Source organism: Populus trichocarpa, chromosome 13 (genome assembly GCF_000002775.5).
Source record: "Populus trichocarpa isolate Nisqually-1 chromosome 13, P.trichocarpa_v4.1, whole genome shotgun sequence".
NCBI classification, from domain to species: Eukaryota; Viridiplantae; Streptophyta; class Magnoliopsida; order Malpighiales; family Salicaceae; genus Populus; species Populus trichocarpa.
Genome location: NC_037297.2, coordinates 7,538,559 through 7,548,069, shown reverse-complemented (window position 1 = coordinate 7,548,069; position 9,511 = coordinate 7,538,559).

Genomic DNA, 9,511 nt, shown 5'->3' with positions numbered 1-9,511 from the left:
TTATCACAAACATGATCTAATTGTTCTACACCTTATTTCACATAATTTCAACCAAGAATTGACCCCACCTATTCTTTCAACCCTCATTATATCTTACACCTTACAGTAATTACATCATGTTTATCCTACATAAATTTAATTATAAATAAAAGCTAAAAGAGTAATAAATCCAGTCTTATACACTTATATCGTGAATTATATAAAAACTGAAGGTACAATCTAACCATATGTTTTAAACTTTTCTTCCATGAGTGTATATATTGTGCTTACCTTACTCAATCTCTAATTAATCTATTTGCTACTTTTGCGTACATTTTATTTTTATTTTTTTTATTTTTTATATGAATTTAAATTAATGTCCAACATAAAACACGATTATCTTATTGATACATGCCATGAAAAAATTATGTTAGGATGTACACCAACTTGCATAATAATATTCTACATAAGGATTTAATACACAATTCCAAACATAGATAAAAAAATATCATTGAAGAAGGAGACCTTATAGTTAGGTCTTCAAAATTATTTACATGTACAATAAAATTTCTGACTCTAAAGTCCTACTACAACCTAATTATTAGGTTCGCCGATATGAGAAGGTTCTGCAACAAAAGTTTATTAAGCATAAGTTCATATTTAAATATAATTTTTCTTCTAAACATGTATGAAAATGAGAGCACCTATCCTTTTTATCCAACCCTATAGAAAATTTGATGAACAATAGTCATAAATTTAACAATAATAACACATTAAGATATTCTTACTCGACATGAGTAAGGTCTTACTCTCAATTTCAAGTCAATTAGTGTACTTTGATTTACATAGTTATCAAATATTTTGTAACAACTTATTATTGGCCTTTGATTTATCCAACACAACTCAATTTACCATAATTCTCAAAATAGCTTAGGCAATAACACAAGATTGACCTTCGTATTTGTAAAAACAACCAGAACACATTTAGTTTTGAGCAATTTTAGAGACTCCACAACATTGACTTTTGTCTCAGCAAAAGTAACCCAATCACATTGATTCTATACAACTTTAGAAAATAATTTCAACATTGACTTTTGCATTTACGAAAGAAATCCATTCACATTGATTTCTAAACAATTTAGAAAATAGTCACAACATTGGCTTGAAAGCAACCCAATCACATTGGTTTCTGAACAATTTTGAAAACAATCACAACATTGGCTTTCGCCTTAGCGAAAGCAATCTAATCACATTATTATTTCGCACAACTATTTACAATTTATCTAGATTCATTTCATACATACATAGCATTTATAGTTATAACCAAAAACTTAATTGACATCACAAAATTATAGGTAAGACTTTACTTGCTCCTCCAGTCGAGTGAGCTCCATCAATAGAAGATCCTGTCTTTGGTGTCCCCCTGAAGCATATGAATAATTTCCATAAGTAAATTCTTTTACAATCCACATACTCATTCTTTGTATAAGAAATACTTATTTTAATTTCATACTTAAACTCACTATGTTTAACAATTCATAACAAGGCACTAAAACACTGTTTAGTGTTTTACACCTCACCATAATTGTAGAATTCAGTTTTAAATGGGGTTTATTTATTTCATAAGTTAAGACACAAATACACAACTTTGGTGAAGAGGGTTAAACCCAGTTCTGCCATTTACAACATATGAATCTGCCTTGTAACGTACAACCTAACCTTTCTCTAGTGTTTTATCCATATTTGGAGTTTTAGAACTCCAAATGACATAAGGTTTGTTTCCTGCGGAAGCTAACATCACTAACCACATTTTCCATTAGACATCCACCTCAAATTTTATCATTTGCTAATCTCAATTCTAGTTTAAAGTTTTATGTTAATTTTGTCTAGTAGCTTCCAGCCTGACCTATCTTTAGGTTTTTATCTATATCTAGAGTTTTATAGTTCCGATTTGAGAAAATCCAGTCCCGTTTAAAATTTAACACCCTTATCTACAACCTTTATGAAGGATAACATCTCAAATTTTGTCCTTAACTAGTCCAATGTTTTGCCACAAATTAGCTAGTAACACTATCTAGATTTCCAATTGATAGGTCTAATACACAACCAAATATTTTCATGAATTTATTTCACTCTTTTTATCACAATTGCATATAAAACATGTCATTCCCACATCAATAATCATTCATAAGATTTTAAACACTAATAATTTAATTTCACAAAAGCATGTACCACATGAATTTATTTAGATATTTAGAAAACTCTACCAATAAAGATTTGAGATTTTGTTTCTAAATGATGTGCATTCACAAATGTTGACCCCATCTTTAATGTTATGAGATTTAAAATATGGCATCAACTAGTATAAACTAAATGCTTAGTCTTTTAAGTAACCATTTAAGAAAACTTTTTCTAATTTTTAGAAGGATGAATGTGATAGCCAACTTCATCTTTGACAAATTTCATCCCCTATAAATAGAGATGGAGTTAATGGCCCGAGGATGAAGAAAATTGAGTCCTAAGTTGACAAAAAATCAGCCTCCCTCCCCAACTTTTCTTTTTTCTGTCGTCTCTCTCTTCTTTCCCCTTCTCAGTCGTACCTTCAGCCACCAACACTCTTACCACCATCTTTCCCACTACAATCTACTCCACAATCAGACGCCCAACCACCTCACGTGGTGGTTGCACCACCTCTCTCTCTCTCTCTCCTCTCTGCAAAACTCTTCTTCCTCTATGCCACCACGACCCCAGCAGCAGCAACATCAGCAGAAACTACCTCGTCCAAAAGCTTTCGTCCTTCCCAACAGCAGCTGGGGCGACGACTTTCTCCTCAACCACTCCAACCGTGAGCTTCCCCTCTCCTTTGGAAGCCTATGCTTTTTCCTTTTCCAGCTGCAACCAACGCCAGCCGCCGACCTCACCACCTCCAGTCACATCGTGCGTAACCAGTCAGGCCGCCAACTCCTTCCACACCAGGTAAACCTCCCTCCTCTCTTCTTCTTCTTCTTCCTCCCTTCTCTGCTGCCACTGCATGCAAATAGTAGAACGTGAATTATAATTCATGTTACACTGTTCATACACTTCGTAATGAATAGTGCAACATGAATTATAATTCAAGTTGCACTATTCATGCACCTTAGTCACTGGGCTGTGCCTATCTCAGCCCAGCCTAGTTGGCTGGGCCGGGTCCAGCCTAAAAATAAATAGAAAAGAAAAGAAGAAAGCTATGTTGGTTCGAGATCGACCCAATACTTGTCGGACTGGACCAACAATTTTGGGTCGAGATTAGACCAACCCATATATATATATTATAATATTTAAAAAAACAAAAAAAATCCAAAAAAATCCAAAAATCATTTCAAAAATTTTGATTTTCTCAAATGTTTTTCTACCAATTTTACATAATATCGGGTTGTATATTTACACTGTAAAATACAAATTTGGTATTAAAATACTCGATTTTCTCCGAAATATTTCAAAAAAAATTCAAAACCTTTAAATTAATTTCCCTTTTCAAAAACAAAAAAAATATTTTGTTTTCATGCATACAGTCAAATCCTAAAATGTTTTCCAAGCATATTTTCATAAAAAAATTGTATTTTTCTCATGTTTTGAAAATCCAAGAAAAGATGAACATCATAACCAGTTTATGATCATCCATTATGGTTAGGCCAAAAAATCAAAAACCTTTTTTCCAATTTTTTTTTTTAGGGTTCAGATGTAGACTTTAATATCTTTAGGGTGTCAAATTACACGATAAAGATACAAGGTGTAAATAAATGCGATGCTAAAATTCAGACTTTAGAATGGTTAGGATTTAATCCGATAAGGTAGAGACTCTCTCATGAAGAGAGATTTGCCTTGAACCTTAGAAAAGACCAACGAATAGAAACCCGACTTAGAAAAACAATCAAACAATAATACAACATACCTCAAGTAGGGTGCACCGGGGGTGATGCATCTTTCCCTTGCACAACCAGTCCCTTACCGAGACTCTCGCAGACCATAGGTTCCTAATGACCATAATGCTTGGTGGCGATTCTTAAATATTAATCATAATTTTATAGTTAAATCCAAAAACCTTTCCAACACAACACCTCATCAGGAGACACGACAAAAGCCTCCGTCGTCGCCCAACGACGTCGCGGTGTACCCAGCGACAATTTGAAAGGGCATTATTATATCACCTATAATTTAGATTTCTTATTTAACCACCCAAACAGATATAGTTAAGGTGGTGAATTTACTTGTAACTTTAGATATTTCAATTATTGATCCAAAGATTTATTTATGATGTCATATCATATATACAAAGTTACAACTTTACTACTATGAATTTGAATATATACCCAAAATAATTCTTCCTTGATACTACCATAAGTATTCCACTTACCCCATAACTATTGAGTTAAAGTTAAAGGTTATAGAATTTTCAAAATTCATATTATAAGCCATACATATCAATTATCTTGTCCAACTATTTCTTTCTTTACATTCCAATTATTTGGCTTCTTTTACAATTTTCTTTGATATGCTCAGATTTGCTATAATTGTTTTAAAAGTTTTCATTTTTATGAACAATTGTAGTGGATTTTCTCTCATTCTCTTTCATGCTCTCTCTAGATTCATCACGCTCCCTCCACGACTGAGTTCATAATTTTAGATCTTGTCATTCCATCTTTATATTTTACCAAAATGCCAGGATCGCACAAGTTAACGCCTAACATAACAGCTTGATTTAAAAAATTTGTAGTATAATCCTATACACTTTGACCATGTTCTTAACGCAGATATTATCATTTGTTTCTCAAGTCGTCTTGATAACCACATGGGGAAAATCAATTTTGTAATAAATCTGTAACTGCATGTTTGGATATGTGGAAATTGTCGACTTCCATTCCATCAAGATATGCCTCCCAAAGTGTGAATGTTTGTATATTACTTGATATTGGAATAAACCTCTAAACTTCAATAACCCATCCAATTTTGACAGGATCCAATTCATCATTATATAGTAGAATTTCAATACATACCATCATCTTTAATGGCTTTACCATCTTAGTTCCACATGCTCCCCCATCACAAGTTTTTCAATTATAAGTGTCTTAGAACTGTATGAATTATTTATTTTTTCTCTCTTAATATTTTTTAATAACCCCATAATGTCTTTTAATTGGTTCTCTAAAGACTACATCTATTTATCATCTTAATTATCTTCTTTTTCACTAATTTTAGACATGCTAAACTTTATTATTATTATTTTTTTACCAATTTTAGGATCAAATTATCCTAATTTAAGATTCAATGACCTTCTGCCTTGTATGCACATTCAAGCTCTTATACCTAAAACTTGATCTTAAAGCTAACCAACTCTTTTTCAAATTTGATGCTAAGATATAAAATCAATATCGTAAGGAACAATTGTAAATGCAAGTAGGTAATTTAGAACATAACAAAGCAACTATTGAATAAAAAAAATAGAGAGAAAATAATTTTTAACATGATAAAACCCTAGGGTGGGATGGCTAAATCAATGCAAAAATAATCCACTAACTTTAAAAAAAAAAAAAAAACAATTATAGAGTAGAATCTAGGGTTAAGAACACTTATTCCTTGGTGCTAGCCTTTCACAATTCCCAAAACTCACTATATATATATATATATATATATATATATATATATATATATATATATATATATATATATATATATATGTTTTCTAAGCATGCTCAGTAAAGTCAAGCTCTCATACCAAAAAAATGATATGAAATCTAACTAGTATATTTTTTATATTTGATGTTAAGCTCTCAAATCAATAACCCAAAGAACAATTGTACATACAAGTAGGTAATTGACAACACAACAAAGTAACTAAAAAATAAAAAAAAATAAAAATTCTCAAAACTTACTATATATCTTCATTCTTATGTTTTCTAATTTTTTTCTCTTTGTTTTCCTATTTTTTCTCCACACTGAAAACAAATTACACACACATATGCAAGGGGTTCTTTTCTAATGTAATAAAAACCCTTAGAAAAACAATAGGTCAACACTTACAGAGGCCATGGCTCGGGTGCCACATATTAAGATTAGTTATGGATCTTTTCTAAAACAATCTAATTGGGTGGCTAAGATACCAAACATGAATGTTTTTCTCAATCATGACTAATTTCTATAGATAGACAATTAAATTATGACTAGGAGCTTTTGGTACTTGTTGTGTTTTATTGTGTTGTTTTGCCTACTGTAGTGATTGATTTGCTTTGTATTATTAGATTAAACATGTTAAATTATTTATTTATGAATAAATGTGTTGGGATTTAAATCACCTAATTATTGGTAATCTATTGTTGTGTGTATGAATTGAAATTATTATTAAGGACATAACCAAAAGTTAAGTAAATAAATAGGAATATTATATAATTTAATGGCTACTTTCATTGATACATTAAGTCTATTAAAATAACATATTAGTATTTTTAAAGGTATGTTCATTTACAAGAACTTAAGTCTATTTAATGTTGATATAAGGCCCATCCAACTATAAATGAAAAATATTGATAAAATAACTTACCATAATAATATTATGACAGTCAAATACAAAAAATAACCAATCAGTTCAATCAAATCCAAAACAAGTTTAAGTAGAGTCGATTATACTCTCATTTTGGCTAGTTTTTTGGGGGCCAAGTCCTAGGATATACTTTGATAAGAAGCACTTTAATAAGAATGTTTAAAAGTTTTCAACCATATTTTGGGTATCACATGCCCACACAATAGACACCATAACAAGGTCAGTCTAATTTGGGCATATGATCGTTCATGAGGTACCACCTACACCACAAGTGTATAAGTAGTTTCAAGCAAATTACATGTCCTAACCACCTTATTTATAACAAACACAACATGTACTTAGGTAGTTTAGTGTCCCCATAGACTATTTTTTATAACGCAATCTCAATTTTTCTATATTCTAAGGACTTATTGGCAACCAGCAAGGTAGGTAAAGAATTAATAGAGTTGAATTAGCCTAATACTTAAGAGAGATAAAGTTTAATATTGGATGTACATCCATACCTATATACAATCATCCATATCCTTAATGGATTGACATGCTACATCCAATTTCTATAGGAATCACAATAGTTGACTTTAAATAGTTTTTTAGGGAGCACAATTAATTAACAAGCGAGAACATTGCTTAGTTCAATAATAAGTATGACAATGGTGTTGTTTATCCTTTTACAAAACTAATGTTATTTGATTCATTAATGACCAAGACTGTATTTCACTATTTTTCTACACTACCACTTGACTCCAATAATAGCTAGGAAGAAATGAAAGCTCGTTCTTACAAGCATTTTTATATAATTGAACCGAAGGTAACATTATTGACTTGGCCAAGATAGACTATGACCTAAGGGAGTCTATAAAAAGTTTTGTCCTTTGTTTTAGAACTTTGAAAACCATGTACACTACAACTATAATAGAGTATGAGTGCAAGTTAATTTTGAAAGGGGTGTAATGGAATATAAAAAAAGGGTTTGTAGAGACCAAATATATCTAAGTATTTATACTCTTACAAATGACATTGTCTAATATAAAAAGATATTGGTTAATGGAGCAGAAAATAAACCATTTAGAGGAACTTACCTAATTGGCTACTTTAACAAGGTTGTGATTGCCAATTCAATGGTCAGTTAAGACTCTAATAAGGATTTTTCAATAACTTTAACAACAATTAATATCGATTACAAAACTTACAAAGGAAAAACCATTTGAGCTTGTTTTATTAAGAAATCCAAAAAAGGCTAATAAGGGAAGAAATATTTGACCCATTGATCAGGGAAAGACAAACCAAACTCGACTCATTTTATTAAGAAATCCTGAAAATAAAAAAAAAATACTTAATTTGACATCAAGAAAGTCAAAGAGATATTCAACTAGTTGATCAGGGAAGGATAAACCAGACTCTTTAGCAATAACATAATCCTTATTATTGAACAAATGTAGAGGAATAATTATAATATGTGGCATGAATCATGGAAATATAAAACCAATAGTTGTGTCATCTTTATGAATTGAATCCATATGGCATTGAAAGTTGTTTATATTTGTTTCTTGGAGAATAAAGATAAATGTGGATAATGACTCAGTTTTTAAGGTAATAATGGTTTGTTGCTTCTACATTAAAACTTCTTGGTAAATGAGAAATATATTAGTTAAGGCCTGGTCGATCATGACAAAGGCTAGAGTTAGCACTCATAATATTATAAAAAAGAGGTATCTCAATTATAGTAAATCTAAAGAGTCGGCACATGAAAATCATGAAAAAACTCCCTAGGAAGTATACAAGTGGTCCATTTATCATACAATTCTACCTAAAGGAGGAAGACTTGAGTAGAAAAGCTAAAAAGATTAAGCAACGAAAGTTTAAGACCTTTAGGTCTAAAAGGTCTGTTAATAATGAATGAAATAAATATCAGCCACAATAAAAGTCATCCAAACTCAGTCACAAGAATGATGAATTGATCATTAATCATTAGCATCTCTTGGACTTAAAAATAAATGATAACAAGGTCGGCTAACCAAAATGTAGTTCAAAAAGATGTATCGTCTAAACAAACAAGTAATGAAGTATAAAGCTAGACTATATGACATACCAAGAGAATAAGTTCTAGGATAATAAAAGACTAGTTAGTTTGTTAGTAATCAACAACGACAAACACCTCCCAGATTGCTAACATGTAGTGTTAAAGATCAACCACATATATGATTAATGCTAGATATGATTGTCCTAATTAGACTAACAATAATACATATTGGTAAATATTTGCTAACGATATAATAAATCTACAAGAAAGGACCTTAACATGAAGGGCATGAAAGGTTCTAATCAAAACACCATCTTCATCCACTAAGAAGGTCACTTTATATCCTAAACAACTTAAAATGCATGTTCCTAAAAAAATACACACAAAAATAGAAAAGGTCATTGTGCAGATTATAAGCAACTTTGTATTAAGCAACCACCCACAAGTTAAAAAGACAAAGGTAAGGGCTAACCATGTAAGCAAGCCAAAAATCAAGCAAGAGCATAAATAAGATAAAGTTGTCCAATACACAAAGCCAATAGCATAAAAAAAAACTAGACCAAAGAAAATAAGCAGTTCAACAATAACTGAAAGCATGCCACCCAATTAACAAGATAAAAAAGTAGCCTCAATTGTTAGGAACAAAAATAGGCATGTTGATATTCCATTATTTATTCTAAATAAATGAATATAGAGGTGCATTATTTATACCAAAAATAAATAGCCACGTATCATTTGATCAATATTTGTAGCGTTGCACTTTGTAGTTTGAGTAAACCAGTGAAGATAGCTAAGATTGACCATCGACTAAGAAGATGATGATTCAAGATATTGATCGACAATCAATTTCTATTTGAACAAGAGTCTTTAGTAGTTGACATTGATGAATGTCACAATTTAATTATAGCTCTAACACATAATTTATAAAAGAAGGCACA